Source organism: Phocoena sinus, chromosome 1 (assembly GCF_008692025.1).
Source record: "Phocoena sinus isolate mPhoSin1 chromosome 1, mPhoSin1.pri, whole genome shotgun sequence".
In the NCBI taxonomy this organism is placed as follows: domain Eukaryota; kingdom Metazoa; phylum Chordata; class Mammalia; order Artiodactyla; family Phocoenidae; genus Phocoena; species Phocoena sinus.
The window spans coordinates 72,344,481-72,363,953 of record NC_045763.1 but is presented as its reverse complement, the minus strand read 5'-3'; the positions used below and the strand labels follow the sequence as shown (position 1 = coordinate 72,363,953).

Genomic DNA, 19,473 nt, shown 5'->3' with positions numbered 1-19,473 from the left:
TGTGTGCCATAAACTTATTGAGAGCAAAATCTATACTGTGCAAGTATGGACATACAGAAAGAGTACTGAACAGTACAGATGTCCGGGTCAGCCTTGTGAACTTGGCTAAGTCATTTTATTTTTCTGGGTTTTAATTTCTTTTTCTGAAGAATTAAAGTCATTTCAAAGTCCTATCAAATTTCACCAATCTATTATTCTAAACAGGCAAGCTCCTTTTAATCAGGTATACATGCTATTCTAACATTTTCAAGTGGTCAACAATTAAGACATTTGTTGCTCTATTTCTTTAAAATATAAACATATGAAAATGTTAGCATGGATGGACTATGGCACAATAATGTAGATTGTATGGTACTGCCAAGAAAATTCTCAAAAGTACATGTATGAATTAGTCAGGATTCTTTCTGGATTAACTATTTTAACCAAAGACTTACTGGAAGGGAGAAAATAAACACGGGCCAATTATTAAATCAAAAGAAAAACCCATATAAACTTTTTTTTTTGGTTCCTAAGTTTTATTCAAGAACTCATACAAAATATTACAGATAACTGAGTTTTAATCCTCATCTTCCTCCTCTTCTTCATCTTGATTAATCTAGAAGTAACGCAATTCGTAACTCTTTGCTGTTAGTAACTATGCCTAACCAGTCACATAGATTATTCTTCTTCAAATATTTTTTTGGTGATATATTTCAAATACCTTTTGGAAAAAGGCACCTCAGAAGTTACAGTAATCTTGCTTTGCTTTTTTCGACTGTTACAATACCTCCACCAAGATTCCCAGTTTTTCCATTCACTTTGATTCTCTCCTGAAAAAACTGCTCAAGATTGGTGGCATCCATGATTCCATCTTCTACAGGATGGGTACAGTCAAGAGTAAGCTTCAGGACCTGCTTCTTTTTTTTTGCCCCCCTTCGCCACAAGCTTTATCACAGACGCCATGGTAGCAGCGGATGGCAGAAAGCATAAATTTTTCAGAAAAATGTAAATTCTTATGCTTTCTTTGGGCACTTCTCCCCTATTTTCCTGAAAACTTCAAGGGGTATGGCTTCAAACTCTTCCATCAGCAATGGGACTTCAAAGAAGTTTGGAAAGTCTTAAATAAAACTATTGCAATTAATATTAATTTTTAAAATTCAACATTTTCACTAAGTAAATCTTATGAAAAGTCAGAACAAAACTTATTCCTAAAAACACTTATTTACACCTTTATTTATATCACATTAATGACTTACTATACTGAGTCACAGGAAGAAATCATCACAGGTATCAGTACCATTTCTTAATTGCACTTTCTTCCTTTGTACACGAATTCATCCTTAATTGTTTAATGGCACATTTTTCAGGACTTTTTTCTTTTTTTGCGGTACGCGGGCCTCTCACTGCTGTGGCCTCTTCCGTTGCAGAGCACAGGTTCCAGACGCGCAGGCTCAGTGGCCATGGCTCATGGGCCCAGCCGCTCCGCGGCATGTGGGATCTTCCCAGACCGGGGCATGAACCCGTGTCCCCTGCATTGGCAGGCGGACTCTCAACCACTTTGCCACCAGGGAAGCCCCAGGACTTTTTAAAAAATCACTGGCTAAGAGTATATGACTGACCCCCAAATATGAGTGTGCATCAGAGTCATCTGGTAAGTATTTTTTAAGACATATCTGCAAGCCCAAATCCAGCCCTACTAAATCAGAATATCTGGGTTCAGATGAAGGTAGGATATCTGTATTTGGGGAAGAAAATTTATTTATTTGCAACACACTGATACAATAACTAAGACATGCCAAGAATTTCTCCAAGGTCCTTTAAAATAGGTTTTCTCTATTACATATTTGTTAAGTCATCATCATGTTTCCTCTTAATTCTCTAATATAGTTTTACTTTAATCTTTGAACATATTCATAATGGCCACTCTGAAATATTTATCTGCTAAATCTAACATCCAGGCCCACAACAGAGGCAGTTTCTATTGAATGGTTTTTCTCCTAAGTATGGGTCAACTTTCCTGTTTCTCTGCATTAGCTTGCAAATTTTTTGTTGTTGTTGAAAACTAGACATTTAAAATAATACGCTGTTAGCTACTCTAGATTCCTGTCCCCTGAGAATTGTTGCTGTTGTGATATTTTCTTTTTAGCATTCTGACTGAATTTAATCTGCTGACTCTGTCTTCCCCTGTACTTTGCAGCTGCTGTGTGTCTCTGTTCATTGTTGTCGTTGTTATTTTAATTCTTATTTTTATTTTCTAGCTTGACTTCCTAGGGATCACACCTGTCTCTGCATAGCTTAGTGATCAGCCAATGATTGAGCAAAGACTTTGCACAAAAACCATGAACCCATAATAAGGTCTCCACCCTCTGCTGATTTGACCTGTATGTTAGGGAGAGTTCAAAGTTCAAGCAGTTTTCAAGTCAGCCTTGGTTATTTACTTTCTGCCACGTCCCCCGCATCTCTGCTCTGTGTGTAGCTTCTCAGTCAGTCAAGAACGCAGAGAACGTTTGGTTCTTTCATTTCCAAGGTTTCCTGGTTATGTTTCAGACTGGCACTCAGTCTCCCCACCTGGGACCACAGCCTCAGGTTAGCAAGAGCTAGGGGTCTTCCCCATCTGTTTTCCACAGTGTTTACTACTTTTACTGACAACACTGCTGGGCATGGGTTCCCACACTCTACTCCAAATCAAGCCAGCTCTCCCTGGCAGCTCAGTCACAGATTTTCAAGGCCAGCCTTGCTCTGACTAAACTAACCACAGTGACATAGCCAAAGAGTGTAGGGTGCAGGGAGAAGCAGCCCCAGGCTAGAAGGCTTTAAACTTGAACTGTGTGTACCAAAAGTTCCATCAGCTTTTTTTTTTTTTTTTAAAGAAATCGTTCCCAATTTCTTATTTGGCTCTGGTTAATTTCCAGAGCCCTAAAATGGTGGTTGTTGACAATTTTGTTCAGTTTTATACTTGTTTGGGGGAAGAGGATTTGCCATCCTCTCCACCCCATCATCACTAGAAGTCCCTCTGAGGACTGTACAAATATATACTGACTACAAATCTCATAACAACCATATGAGATACGTATTATTATTTTCTACTTTACAAAGGAAGAAATTGAGGCACAGAAAAATTATGTTTTCCAAAATCACACATCCAATAAGAATGAAATCAAGGTTTGAAACTTAATACTTCAGCTCCCAGACTCGTGTTTTTCAATGTTACTTTAATGCCTCTCCAAATGATAATGACACTTAGCAGCAGGTTGGGGACCCCTGTTGTACAGAACATAGTTAGGGTGTACTGGGTGCCTCTAGTCCTAGAGGAACAAGGGCAAGAAAGGAAATAGTTGTCTGATGGTCAAGTAGTCAATGAAATTGCTCAGTCAACATAATCAACATAAAAAAATGCCCAAATTAAAACTCTTTAATCACACTATTACTATGACATTCATTCTAAGCTGTACTTTCAATATATTTCTATTTCAACCAAGAAAAAAAAAAAAGCATCCCAACAAGCAAAGTGTAATCCAATCCATCTGACAATCGAAGAAAAAACTTGTGGGAGACTCTGTGAGCAAAAAATCAATATTGCAGCTTTGTGCTGTGCAAATGTGAACACTGCCAAATAGTGGTGCTTAGAGTAAAATGAACTGTTTTGCTCCATTTTCTGCACTCTGAACAAATGGCTTTGAAGACACTTTTTCCCTCCCAAGCTATAAAATGTCAAGCAATAAGTCTGTGCTTTAGGCTAGTGATTGGAATAAACACCTCCTGTCAACAGGTGCAGTGACTTAGGATTGAAATCTTTCATATTCAGGGAATAACTCCTAATAAACAGATGTACTGCTATGAGATGGGAATTTGTAAGACCAGAACTGGAATTCTAACATTGGATTTCACATAATTTATGAGCATTTTTGCAAGAAAATATGCTACTCTGGCAATAAATAGTATACTGCTATTAGCTTATGCCTGTGGTGGACTTCAAACTCTTGTAGGAACATTTTGCTTTTCTAACATTGTCTCCCTCAGTCTGCTCTTTGGACATTTCTGTAAAATCATACATTCCAATAAAAGACTTTTTAAAGCTATAATATAAAAACTTCAACTTTTCTGGTACTGTTTTCCTTAATTACTTTGAACTGAACCCTGTCATGTATGCCCTGCTCATGCCAGCTATGGTCCCAGTAAGCACCACTCCTTCTGATTATCATGGTCCTCTATGGGACTGAGGCTGTGACTTCAAGCTCTACAGAAACATTAACTCAGACCATCGTCTATTACCAGTGGTGGAATATGAAATCTCTGATTTACTCCTGTTTATGTATGCTAATAAGATTTCTTCCTAAAAGGGAAATAAGAAAAATACTTAATGAGAATGGGGGCATGATTTCCACGAGGCTGAACTCTAGTTCAGAAGCTTCCAGAAAACTTATTCCCATTTCATTTTAATTTAGGTGAAAAGTCAGTGTTCAGAGTAAACCTAAAAGATAAATTATTTCACTAATAGTTCAACTTTTTCAATTTACCTCTGCATATTCATGAGGTTATTATAACAAAATTTTTAAAATCAAGGATGTATAATAAAACTTACCTTTGACCTAATGAAACTTCAAAGCTTTTGCACAGCAAAGGAAACCATAAACAAGACCAAAAGACAAAACTCAGAATAGGAGAATATATTTGCAAATGAAGCAACTGACAAAGGATTAATCTCCAAAATTTATAAGCAGCTCATGCAGCTCAATAACAAAAAAACAAACAACCCAATCCAAAAATGGGCAGAAGACCTAAATAGACATTTCCCCAAAGAAGATATACAGACTGCCAACAAACACATGAAAGAATGCTCAACATCATTAATCATTAGAGAAATGCAAATCAAAACTACAATGAGATATCATCTCACACCAGTCAGAATGGCCATCATCAAAAAATCTACAAACAATAAATGCTGGAGAGGGTGTGGAGAAAAGGGAACACTCTTGCACTGCTGGCGGGAATATAAATTGATACAGCCACTGGAGAACAGTATGGAGGTTCCTTAAAAAACTACAAATAGAACTACCATATGACCCAGCAATCCCATTACTGGGCATATACCCTGAGAAAACCATAATTCAAAAAGAGTCATGTACCAAAATGTTCATTGCAGCTCTATTTACAATAGCCCGGAGATGGAAACAACCTAAGTGTCCATCATTGGATGAATGGATAAAGAAGATGTGGCACATATATACAATGGAATATTACTCAGCCATAAAAAGAAACGAAATTGAGCTATTTGTAATGAGGTGGATAGACCTAGAGTCTGTCATACAGAGTGAAGTAAGTCAGAAAGAGAAAGACAAATACCATATGCTAACACATATATATATGGAATTTAAGAAAAAAAAGTGTCATGAAGAACCTAGGGGTAAGACAGGAATAAAGACACAGACCTACTAGAGAATGGACTTGAGGATATGGGGAGGGGGAAGGGTGAGCTGTGACAAAGTGAGAGAGAGGCATGGACATATATACACTACCAAACGTAAGGTAGGTAGCTAGTGGGAAGCAGCCGCATAACACAGGGAGATCAGCTCAGTGCTTTGTGACCACCTAGAGGGGTGGGATAGGGAGGGTGGGAGGGAGGGAGACGCGAGAGGGAGGAGATATGGGAACATATGTATATGTATAACTGATTCACTTTGTTATAAAGCAGAAACTAACACACCATTATAAAGCAATTATACTCCAGTAAAGATGTAAAAAAAAAAAAAACAAAAAAAAAACTTACCTTTGTATACTGAAAGGCAGTATGTGAAAAACTCATTCCATTTAAGCTTGCAGAATGTCACTCTATTGTTTTAGTTACTGTTAGTCCATTTTAAGAGATAGCTTTATCAATCAAACTCTAAAATATCTAATGTTTTGTGTTCATTAACGTATAATTCTTTAACCTGTCAGTATTATGTCAGAAGCCTAAACCATGGCATGTGCACAGTAAAAAAAAAACTACTTTCACCTTTGAACTTGTGTTCATGCCAAGAACAAAAAAAAACAAAGGAATGCAATGTCATTTTCCAGCACCCTGGCCTTGAAAATGTAGCAATTTGTGTGTTAAGTAAACTTGGTTAGCATGAAACACAAATCAAATCCTTACAAAAATATAAGTTCTTGCAAAACCAAGTGTTCAAACAATTTAAGGTCATGTAACTACAAAATAGTCAACTCACCATATATGTGTGACATGCCTTAGCTTCTTGTGTCTTTCTGGTTTACAAAACATTTTTTTCTATTTTGGATATATTTTAAATTATGAAGCACTTCAAACAAAAAAATTTTTAGAAGAATGTTTACAGTTTCAAGTAAGATCAATTTATACACAAAATACTAAGATTTACATTGGAATACACAAAAATTCCTAATAAATAAATACATGATAAAAAAATTAATACATAATTAAATCCAATTACATAAATAGCAAAGGAAAAAACTTTACCTCTGTGTTTTGTTAAAAGGAACAAAATTCTGGACACTTTGGACACTCAAAACGTAAAAATATACTGCAAGAATGCCATCAGCTATTAGGTTCAAATATGACTACTCCTGAAAAGCCTCTCAATATTTTAAGGAGAAAGTATGCATTATAAGTCCTTCAAAACATTTGGAGATTAAATTCCTTATTAGAAAGAAATTGATCTCTCCCACTTAAAAACCTGTAAGTTATCTGGCAATGATTAATAATTCACAAATGCCATTAAAATATAGCAGTTTAAAAGTTATAAATTACTCTCAGTTTAATACTGAACTTTAAAAGAAAAATTCCTGGTAAGCATGTCTATTAAGAATAATATATGCCACAGACAGACGCTTTTAATAGTCTCAGCATATAGCTAGCTATGACTTCTTGAAAGTTCACAAACATACAATACTTTCATTCTGATCTATTTTTAAATATTAGTGAATTTTGTATTAAGCCTCAATATTACCCTTACTACTCAGTGCCTATGCCCTCTGCACAGGATGTTCTACTCGTTTTTCTCTTAGGAAACAATTATTCTCCAAAATCCAGTTCAAAGCTTCCCTAACAATGGGGAATGAAGAACCTGAGCTCAGGTTTGGGTCATCTATTTTCTTTCTTCCAATAAATATTTATGAGCGTCTACTATGTGCCTAGCACTCTTCCACACACTTGGGATGTAACAGTGAAAAAAATGACAATGATCCCTGTGTCTGGGTAGCTTCCATAAGGAGTGAGTTCTCCTTGAGGAAAGATATCATCCACCATTACAATGCCAAGCCTGATAAAGAGTCAGTTTACAGTGGTCTCTTTATAGCGGACATAAAATAAAGACATGTTAAAACAATAGGTGTAGGAATGAAATGAGTGCATGAACAATTATGAGCTCCACTATCAGAGCAGGCAACATGTTCTTTACTTATATTCCTCTCCTACTGAACGCTGAGCGGCTGAATAGAAAGAAGTGAAGCTTATTTATTTTTGTGTCCTTAGTTTCCAACACAGTGCATGGTACATAGTCAGCAATCACCTTTTGCTTAATTTTATTTTATGCATTATTTTATACCTTAATTCTTTGTACAAAAAGTTGTCAAATATACCCAAGATGAAGATGTTTTTATACAGGGGGAGACACACACACCACAATTTTATCTTTTTATATATGTTAGTTTTAAAGTTTCTAGTTTTGAAGTTTAAGCTATGTACATTATCAGGAAATGTTGTATTTAAAACATTTTATGTCAGGAGATTAAAAATATATATATAAATGTAACAAAGATGACATCTTCACCAGAGTCTCCAAATCAGTGGGACTCAACTATGAAATGCACCCTTAAAAGACTGACCACCTGCTAGAGTTAAAAATCATCCAGGAGTTGTGGTCATTGGTCATGTGAAACCATCACAAAAAAACAGAATAGCAACTATACCACTCTCCTTTTTCTTCCGTCAAGGAAATAGTAAACACTTATATTTATTTATTATTTATTTAATATTTATTATTTTTAATAACTAGTTAAAACCAGTTTAGCATTAAGAATTTACTATCGGAAATGCAATTTCTCAAGTCATTTACATTGCACTATCAAATCAAAATTCATAAGTAATTCTGTGTAAAGTATTCACTGACAACAACAACAACAAAAAAAAAAAAACTAGAGAATAATCACAGAATAAGAAAATAATTTCATCGTCTCTTCTGGTACAACAATTTATTTCTACTTCCACATTGATTATTTACTATAATCTTCTAGCAATTTTATTATTGTTATTTTTATTACCCTTCTTGTTATCAGAAATTCCATTACCTCCCCTCACCCACCCAACCTCAGAACATATGTTCTTAAAAGCGGTTAAACAAAGCAACAACACAAAAATATGAGTTTCGTTCCTTCATCCAGTGGCTCACACCAAGCCATACCGGCTAAAGGATTCTATTCCTTTCCTGTCACGGTATTAGTCTCATGAATACAACTACCTAGGAGTGGAGACCCCATTTAAAGTATTCCCCAGGCAGGTCTCCCAGATCAGAAAGTCAAAATTCAGATTCTAAGTTTTTTTGTTAATATCTTGTATTCAAACATAAGCAATATGAAAAAAAAAACCCAAACCCCCAAAAAACTATTAACCATAATTTCATTTTTTAAAAGGTACATTTAAGTTGAATCACAAGAGGGACAACAATGTATATAAGACTTCCATGTCAATTAACTTTTATTTGGTAACAATGAACTCTAAAGATGTTAATTTACCAGGGTTACAACCAGCTTCCTCATTAAAGGCATCTATAAGGGGGCCAATTAACACCAATTCTAAAACTTATTTAACTACACAGAAACTGCAGGAAACCACCCACTCATTTCTCTCTTTCCCAAACAGGAATCCAAAGGTAATCACATTCAACTGCTGACTCAAACAAGTGTCCTAGAAAGGAAAGGCATTATATCTCCACATACATTCCTATGAGGTATTTATTTCTCACTTCAGGTAGGAAAGATTAGCACAGCCTGAAACCAGTCTCAACTCTTATCTTGACTTTTCACAAACTGTTACCCCCACTAACCACTAACACTTGGATCACTTAAAACATGTCAGGCATTTAACCTTTTCCCCACGGAAGAAGGGAGAAATTTCATGTCTTTCTTCCTACATGCCATAAAAGGCACTCTTTCCCTAAAACCTCAAATGACTTTAGGAAGTTAGGGCTTTTTTTAAAAGATATTTATTTAACTGAACACACTAAAACTATCGAAGATGACACAAATGCTTTTCTGCTAGAAGTGAGAAGGCATCTTCCAATATGGTTCTAGAAAGAGAAATTCTTACTGAGGTCCTTTCCCATCTCAAAAAAATAACTCATGAGACCAAAGTTGACTTATTTAGTTTCCCCCCTTTTCCCCAAAATGATGCTTAAAATTTTATTCTAAATTATACCACAGGGACTTCCCTGGCGGTCCAGTGGTTAAGACTGCGCCTTCCAATACAGGGGGTGCGGGTTTAATCCCTGGTTGGGGAGCTAAGATCCCATATGCTTCATGGCCAAAAAAAACAAAACATAAAACAGAAGCAATATTGTAACAAATTCAATAAAGACTTTAAAAATGGTCCACATCAAGAAAAACTTTAAAAAAAAATAAATTATACTACATACATGGAATTTTTGAAACCCCAAACTAGACTGTAACTACTAAGATGTAACTTTCTTTATAAATAAAGGCTATTTTTTATCTCATGAGCAAGTTGTAAAGATAAATTTCTGAAAGATACACAGAGCTATTGGAGTAACTAACCAAGTGGGAAATAAGATCTATAAAAGAAAAATTAAAAGATTTACTCCAGAAACACTGTACTACTGTGCTGTTACATTTTTCAATGCTCCTGGGCCAATTAAAAACTGCAAAATAAATGAAACCAAATGCAGTTGTGAACCCATTTTTGTGAACTTCAATTCAAAATGCAAACTCAGAATAATCAAAACCACCTCCAAATGGAAAACAGCATTTCAAAGTTATCTCTTACTAACATCTTTGGCAGCCCCACCTAAACACATTTATTGCTCATTCATTCATCCACTTGTATTTCTGTCCTTAGCACATTCTAATTTCTCCACCAGGCTATTCAGAGATAAGCCACAGAAACTCATAATTCCCAACAACAAACGAAAAAAAAAAAGGAGAGAAGAAACTTGAAATTCTCAGGTTGGAGGCAACTCCACCACTTCCACAAACTACAGAAAGCCCACTCAATGATAGAAGTTCTCCCTGACAAAAGAGATGACTTGTAGAAGTATTCTACTGTGATACTCTGAATGAAAACAGAAACTGCTTCCCCAAATGGTATGAAGGTTATCATATAATTCCTTAAATGACAATATAATGACCTTGATCTCGTGGGTGGTTTCGGTGTTACTATTTTTGCATTGTGATGTTGAGGTTTGTTCAATTTTTGATGAAAAGATAAGGTTTTAAAGAACACACTCAAACTATTCTCAAATCTGTGTCGCCAGAGCATCGGGGAGGGAGGTGGAGGTGGGAGGGATAAGTTTAATCTGACATTGCACAGTGAAAATGTTGCCTTAAAAAACAAACAGTACGACTTGCCTGCAGTTAAAATTTTATCCTTTCTTGTATTTAACTGCCAAGTTGAACATCAAGAGAACAAGAAAAAGCACGGTAGCAGATCCAAGTGTATAGACCCTGCCCTTACATATACAGCCCAGTGTCATTTTTCATACTTGCCTTGTATAGGTACCAACAGCACAGAGGCAACAGAGCAGTTCCAACTTCTGGATTCAGACATTCTAATGAATTACAAGGAATTGTAAGGAAAAAAGGCTCTTAGGAACCCCGTTTCAGCCCGTGTTGCTATGTCTCATTGTACTCTAATGTCCCTTCCCTCTACTTTAACTCAGGTCTCCCCAACCCCTGGGCCACGGACCAGAATCGGGCCGCACAGCAGGAGGTGAGCAGTGGGCGAGCGAAGCTTCATAAACTGCCGCTCTCCATCACTCCCCATCGCTCACATTACCTCCTGAACCATCCCCCCCCCACTCCCGTCCGTGGAAAAACTGTCTTCCACGAAACCGGTCCCTGGTGACAAAAAGGTTGGGCACTGCTGCTTTAAATGTTTATTTCCCTTTACAATCTCAAATGCTTTAAATTTCACCCTTATGAAGCTGAATGTTGCCAGATAAAAAAACTCCCTTACTATAAAAAAAGAAGAAGAAAGGCTTGATAAGAGTCTCAAAAACAAGTGCTTCTTATCAGAAAATGAGAGTAAGTTTAGGTGAATCTGATTTATAATGACAACAGGCATGTTTCAGAAAACTACATCTCCCAAGATAAACTGTCTAAACAAATACCACGAAGTTTAAATACTTTATATAAGATGTACTCACAAATCATGAGTATCAATTTCAAAGTAGGTGAAGAAGAAAAAACAGGAAAATAAACATATACAATGCTCAGTTTAATTGGTAAGAGCAAAAGGAGGCAAAAAATTAAAATATGATGAAATTTTCTTCTATCAAATTACCAAATATCTATGAGTATTGTAAAACACACAGCCTCATACATTTCTAAGATTACAAACTGATACAATATTTCTGAAAAGACTCTTACCAAATTTCTTTTGTAAATATATGTTCTGAAAATAATCCAACATTTGACAGATTTAGATAAAAAGATATTCATAATGATAAGTTTGAGACAAACTAAAGAATCAAAATAGTAAAATGGCTCAAAAGTACATTGATAAAATAGAATGATACAATCCTAATAAACCATATTATAAATAATACGTAATAATAAATATTATAAATAATAATTTAATAATATTTAGTGATTTGGGAATGTATTCTTAGAGAATTATGCAAAAGAATATATACATGAATATATAGGAAAAAAAAGAAACCCAGGAGGCAGAAACCCTTTTTTGGGATAACAGTGACCAGCTCATCAAAACCAACTGGGCTCAGCAATTGGGGAGGTGATGAAAACTGGCCATCAAAACTGAGGTACCAAGAAGCAGAACTTGGGTTAAAGGGAGCAAGTGAACAAAACGGCACTCTTCCAAGTAGGATAATGAAATCCTATTCCCCTTTTGAGGAATTATCTGAAAATATACCATCTCTCATCCTGAGAATCAAAGTGTTTCCTAGACCTTCCTGGTTCTGAGCTACCGGACTCTGCACACCAGATGCCTATGTGGACAAGGTGGTTTTTCCCAAAGACTGGATATATCCCTACTCGTTACATCAATTCCCTCATTGCATCTGAGATACATTTTCCTGGGGTGGTCTGTGCCCAAACACACTGATTCAATAAGGAAAGAAATATTTTGCTAAAGCAAGGCCTGTCTCCTATAGATTACATGAGTTTCCTCCTCCCCACCTCTTCCAACTCATAATGACCTTCTTGCTGTTTGCTGCAAATTTCCCCCAACTCAATCCAGGCTTCTTACCAGCACATCCCATGGTTGTCACTTTGCTATTGTTTTTTCTTGTTGTTGTTGTTGTTTTTGCAGTACGCGGGCCTCTCACTGTTGTGACCTCTCCCGTTGCGGAGCACAGGCTCCGGAAGTGCAGGCTCATTGGCCATGGCTCACGGGCCCAGCTCCTCCGCGGCATGTGGGGATCTTCCCGGACTGGGGCACGAACCCGCGTCCCCTGCATTGGCAGGCAGACTCCCTACCACTGTGCCACCAGGGAAGCCCCACTTTACTATTGTTTGTGTTAACCCTTACATGTTGAAAGGTGAGTGAGCGATCTATTTTTATGGAATTAACTATTTATATAAAAGAAAGAAGCAAATGATACCTGTGACATCAAGGTGTTACGTAGGAAATTCCAATAATTTATTTTTTCATACAATTTATTAAAATGTATAGTTAATCTGCTTACACTATGGAATTGAGTCAATAATTTATTCATAATCTAAAATATAGTACATGTGTACCTACTTTTGCAACTTTCTGCATGTCATTCTCCCCACTTAGAATTCTCTCCTATATGCTCAGCTTCAGGGCCTCCCTCTCATTTAAGGGCTCAAAAGCACCCTTCTCTTAAAACCTTCCCTAGCAGAAGATACAGCATAAAACTATCATGAAACTAACAAAAAGCAGACTTGATTCAAGACAGGATGATACTTTTGCACTTATACAAATTATGTGCATAAGACTGTGCAAATCACGCTAACAAATGTTAGGTTTTTCAAAGAAAAGTAATGTATTGTCAAAGGAGAAGAGCATTAAAGGAGGGGTCACTGGTTATCACAGTGCCCCACATGCACCGCTCTTGTACAGTGAGTCTTACTGAAAAGGCAAACAGTAGAGCCAGCACATCCAGATTCTAAAGGATGCCCCAAGAATGCAGAGACAAAGAACCAACCATTCCTGCCCTTTAGAGAGGTGCTCTCTCCATCTCCCTGGTGATGTGGACTTCTGACTTCCAGTGTCTGCTCTACTCTGCAACAGTATTCTGTAAGCTTGTCAACCACATTCACTTGTAGAAAAGTACCCACTTATATCCCATAGGCTGGCTAATTTGCTTGCTTCCTGTGTGCTTTAAAACCTAGTTGTTGGGAGGCTGCACATATATCTTGAAAGTCTTAGTCTTCTGGAACAAGAAGTCTTATTTCTAGGAACTTCTTAACCACAGGCAATTTGGTAAAACTCTGTATTTCAGTTTCTTTCTCTATAAAGTTAGGATAATAGCTCCTATGTCTCACAGGGTTTTGTGAGGATGAAATAAGTAACTACATGTAGAGTATTCAGAAGAGTGCCTGACAAGGTAAAGTACTCAATTTTGTCAACATACTTTTCTTAAAAAGTGTTGCATTTGACACCTGGTCATAAGCTCTGGGTTCCATCTTCAGTAAACGAAGGAAACAGCCTAATTGGCTAAATTAAAAACCAGATATAACTGAATAACTCATTATATGTAGATAATTTGCAGATTATGAAATCATAATTATAGGTAGTGAGAAATAAGCTAGTCCCTGTTGTTCCCATCTGTCTCTCCTATATGTTCTTTGAGGGCACAAAGTTCATTTGTCAACGGTGTGTGTGTGTGTATGTGTACAGGCACAGTACACTAGTAAACAGGTCAGGAAAAGGGACCATGACTTGCAAGGATTTAGAATATTCTAGACACAGTGTACATTATCTCAATCATCACTATGATTTAGCTGAATCCACAGAATCCTGGCTGTTTAGTGGATTCTTACATACCTTTTTAAGATTAGAAACAGGAAAAACCTCCTCGGACGAGTTTTCTCTGAAGCTATCCCACCTCACCCCCTGAGCTGTGTCATAATTCTGACAATACGTCCATGGACACTCTCTGCACTATCACATGGTTTCAAACGTATCCGTTTATATGTCACTCCTTTTAAGACTAAATATTCCTTGAAGGCAGGAATGGATACTTATTCCTGTTTTTATCCCAAGCATCTAGCACAGTGCCTGGTTATGGTAAGCACTTAATACATATGTCATGTTAATTTTACAGCTCAGAAAACGGAGGCTCTGGGGTATTTATCCAAGGTCACATTACTACAAAAGGAATATGAAGACTGGCCTTAATGCTCCTCTCACTATACCATGGTACCTCTGTCAAGTCCTATCAGTAGTTATTTTTGAGCTTTGAGGCCACTTCACGTCAGCACCTTTTTAGCCTATTTTACCATGGGCATCACTGCAATTCTAAGAAATCCCTCAAAACCTTTCCTAGGCATTTAAAATAAACGCATCAAATGCACATTAAAGTGACACACTAACAAGTTTTGGCATAGATTTTCCAGAGGTTACATTAAACTTGTTTTGTAAACTATGTGTTTGAATACGTAATTCCCTCACCTAGTAACACTTCCATGTGTTAACATAAGTTGAAATTTTATTTGGAAATCTGATAGGCAAAATTTCAAAGTCAGCCAAAGGTTGGTAACAAACATTTTAATGATGAAAACTGCGTTACATGTAACATTATTACAATTTTTTCTGAGCATTCAGATGTCAACATTTTTTATTACCCAAACCAAATGATCGAAGACTATAAGAAACCTCTGTAGGATTCAAAGGAAATAGACTAAAAGGTTCTGTGTCCTGGTCTATTGCCTTGTTCACCTTTGCTTTCAGTGTCCAGCACAAAGGCAGTCTGTTGAATAAATTAATCCTCTTACCAAAATTCCATTTCATTATGTCTGAGGAAACATGCTTGGCCACACATTACTTTGTAATAAGTGTATATTGGAAGTCTGTATGGATGTGCCCTCTGGAAATTGGAGAGAGATCGTGCTACATAAGGAGCCACAGACTGTTTTCTTAAGCCATACAGAACACAGCAGAGTGTGCTTTCTGCAGCTGGAAAACAACCGCTTATATTTTTAGGTAGGGGTTGTCATCTTTCCTAGACCCCTATATCTTAATCTCCTATATTGCACTAACAATTTTACCTGAACCAAAATAATCAGATGTTGCCCACTGTTTCCAAATATGCTCACCATTCACTTTTTCACATTCAGTATGTGTTAAATGTTATATGATCTGCAAAACTGGGATACCATGATGTCAAAAATCTAATGCCAATAACTTCAGTAACAGAAATTATATAACTATCTTTAATAGCAGCTCCACTACCTTTTCAGATATAATTAGGAATTTCTTCACGATATCTTCCCAGTGTCCATTATACTATAAATTGAGTTCATATGCTTTCTGATTAAAGATGGAAAAGTCTGTATGAGGGTATAGATAGTTTCTATTCTGTTCACAAGCAAAATTACAGCACCCAATAAGGTGGGTACTTAATAAATATTGTATATGTTAACATGCAAACATAACCTATGTCTAAATGCTGTTAGATCAAATTTCTTGCAATAATTCCATTTTTAATCTTTTAAACTCAGTTTTCTATGAATTCCCCTGCTTTTACTGTATTTCAGTATTTTGGTCACTTATACATCACTGGAACATTTATTGAGTGGTCACCATGTGCTAAATAAACAAGACACGGTATACTAAAAATAAATTTTTCCATTTCTAGTTTTAAGCACTTCAGTCTTAAAAGTATGACACAGAGCACCTCATACAGTGAGAGAAAGGTGAATGATTTCACAAAAGATAGAAAGCAATCTCAACAGGGCAGTGTCCAGGAAGGTTCTTCAGGTAGGGCAATGTTTTAAAATCTCCAATATCAAGAATACACCAACTGAAATAGGTAGGATCTGATCAGAAGTGAAATGACAGAAAGACCACATCAAGTTCACTTTTTAAACTATTACTATTTTTAATTGTAAGAACTTTCATTTTTTTAAACAAAACTGCAATATATGGAAGGCATAGTTGAAAGCATCCCATCAAAACATTTCTTTTCACTATAGCTTTTGCTTAATCAACAAAGCTCATTTCAGTCTTTCAACATTTCACATAAGTTTACTTGGGCATTTTGCAAAGGTATCAAAAACTGCTCAGTATGTCTAAAACACTAAAATAAAACAATGTACTGAGAAACTCAATGAAATTCAATTAATGTGTGTATAAAGGCTGTACAACTAATTTTTATTTTACTGTTTATCAAAAGAAGACTTTCTGACTCACTGTTTACAGTGCTCACCCTCATCATTTCATGAATGGCTCTTCTGAAATTCTCTCATCACTCATCATCTCCGTACTCTGAGTCATTCTCTACTTCAGTTCAACAACCACTCTGCTTACCTTTACCCTTCTAAAAACCAATCTCATTCTAGCAGGTTTAATAGGTTTGACAGCTCTCCCAGTTCTTCACAATAAACTCCAAATGCCCAAATACGGCAGGCAAGACCTCTTGACTTTCTAGTCACATTCAAAGTTTCTAGACTCATCTCTTTCAATTCTCTACCCCAAATGAATAAAATCATACTCAACTTTCAAGGATATATTCTAACATCATGGGGTATTTTCTGAACTTGACGATCAGAACTAATCACTTGCTCTCTATGCTCTCACAGTTTTTAGAAAGGCCTAAATTATCACATTTAATAATTAGGAACAATTACAGTTTATATAGGTACTATTTCTCTTAGAATATCGAGACTTGCATCTTCCTTATTTATCTTTTCATTACTAAAAGTATCTGCAAGTGATAAGTTCTATTTTTTTAAAAAATTGCAATCTAAGAAAAATTTAAAATTTCATGTGGGGACGTTGTAACTGGGAGACACTTTTAGGATGAACCATCCAGTATTTCTTTACACAAACACACACGCGCATACACACATAAACTATGCCCACGGGCATGATACTCTATATCAAAACAATATAATTACTGGGTTCACACATAATCAATACAAATCTCATGAAAAAGTATTCTTATTATATATAATGTCCTCCATTTGCTATTCTCCTTAAGTGCTGATCATAACCCCACTAAATACTATCTTCACAAATTGATAATGGGTGGTACTCTACAATTTGAAAAGCACCAATCTAGTCCAAATCCTTAAATAAAGAAATGGGGGCCCAGGATCATTATGTGAATTCCCAAAGGTTCCTGAACTACCATCAGACACCATATTCTAAGACACTGGTCACACTGCCTAGGCAACTGTTCTGCACATTCTCAATATGCATTCTGTACTCTGTCACTTGGTTCAGTAAGAAATCTAAAGCTTCCAATGGACACTCAACTATTCTGGATAAAGTAATGATCCTCCTCTCACCATATTTAATACCAGTTACAAATTTACATAAAATAATCCCTATTAAACATATAAAACATATACTCAGAATGTCTATCTTTGACTAATTACAGTAGGGGGCAATTTTCAATATCTCTAGACTTCAGGACTAAGTGCATCTTTCTGAGAAAGTGTGTCAAATTCCTGGAATTTCAGAGCTATGGTCTTTTAATCCATTACCAGTTTTTCACCGAGGGATTACTGTGTTGTTTTTCTTACATTAATTATATATGGAATCCTCAGGCAGAAATTCTGACAGAAAGAATGTAAATGAGCTAAGCAGATGCTATTTTAATTAAAAAGAGTATATGCAAATATTTCATTTTGAATAGGAATTCAGTGAGTTTTAAAATTATTCTTATTTGGCAGGCTTTGTTGTTTAAATAAAAACCACATTTTAAAAAGCTTATCACATTGATTATTAATAATGCAGAACAACTAGTCAACTTAGGGCTTCATCTGCAAAGGTAATAAGTATCTGAGGAGTATTTGGGAAGAGAAAACAGAGGAAATACAAACTTATCTGATGGTTAATTTCTTCTAAGAAGCTGAACTTTTGCTTTCTAGCAAAGAAGTACCTGATTATTACCAAATTTCAAAGACTGTAACTTGGGCAATATAAAAAGTATGTAATTATGTAGGTAATTGCAAAGAAATAACATGTGTATTTTACATCTAAAATGATACACGAAATACAAATCACGTACAAACTATTTTAAAATGCTTTCAACAAAAAAGGTAAAATCCACTTGTTGCAAACACGCTCCTTTGAAGATCCGCAGGGGCGTCATTATTAAGTTTTTAGTTAGTGCTGATTAACAACATCACCCAACACAAGATCCTTTTAGTTTCAGTTAACTGCTAACTAAGTGACCGGCCTAGAAATTCACAAAGCTATAGGGTAAGCCTAATTTGTCCCTGTTTTCAAGTAACATCAGTTTGGGACTGTTTCAGTGTACATTTTAACAACAGTAATAGGGTATTCAAATTTGCGGGGGAAAAAACAGAATTTATGGAAATCCCAATGCTTAATTAAATCACAGAATGAGGTTTTGAAGTAGTAAATAATAAATCACAATGAATCCTCAATCTGGTTGTCAAGGAAACTACTTTGCCTTTGCCATAATTGCTGTGATCCCCATCTTGCCCCCTTTGACACCAAGCCTTATCATGCATTCTGGTCAGAGACTGAGACTGAGAAAGTAGCTTTTCTATTCCTCTCAGGCAATCATGTAACATGCATTGAGCTCGACTGAACAGGGCCATGCGACCATACAAATGCTGAATTCAAGGCCTTTCCTCTTCTATCTGGAGACAGTAATTAACTAGTAAGCAGCAGTGTATTTCTATCAAGCTTTAGATAAGTAATGGGACCGTGTTGCCTTGGCAGGTTTTAGCAGCTGTGTTTGTAGAAAGTTTTTACAAAGTTACGGATTTATTGTCAGAAGATGTGTTTGTGAACCAGTAATCATTAATGCTTTCAAGTTAAACATCAATTTTTTAATTCCTTTGATAATAAAGATCAAATATTAGGTTTAATACAACAAATATTTACATCAAAACATTACATTTAATATTTATAAACCAAATATTGTAAATAAAACAATAAAAGCAGTGCCAAATATGTATCACCAGCTCAAATGGTTTAACTTTCTCCTCCTTACTTCTATTTTTGTATATTGGTCATTTTTAGTAATTATTATAAAATAAAATCCTGAAATAAATGGGCAGTTTTATGTCTCTAATTCCATACACCGCTTCCATTGTTTTCTATTAATTATTTTGACT

The 19,473-nt window shown here is 35.9% G+C and overlaps 1 protein-coding gene and 1 pseudogene across 17 annotated transcripts in view; both read right to left on the bottom strand.

The window, feature by feature from the left end:
• ADGRL2 (adhesion G protein-coupled receptor L2) overlaps positions 1–19,473 on the bottom strand; it is a 177,470-nt gene that overhangs the window by 84,410 nt on the left and 73,587 nt on the right. The window lies entirely within an intron of this gene.
• Positions 557–942, bottom strand: LOC116754702 (annotated as a pseudogene).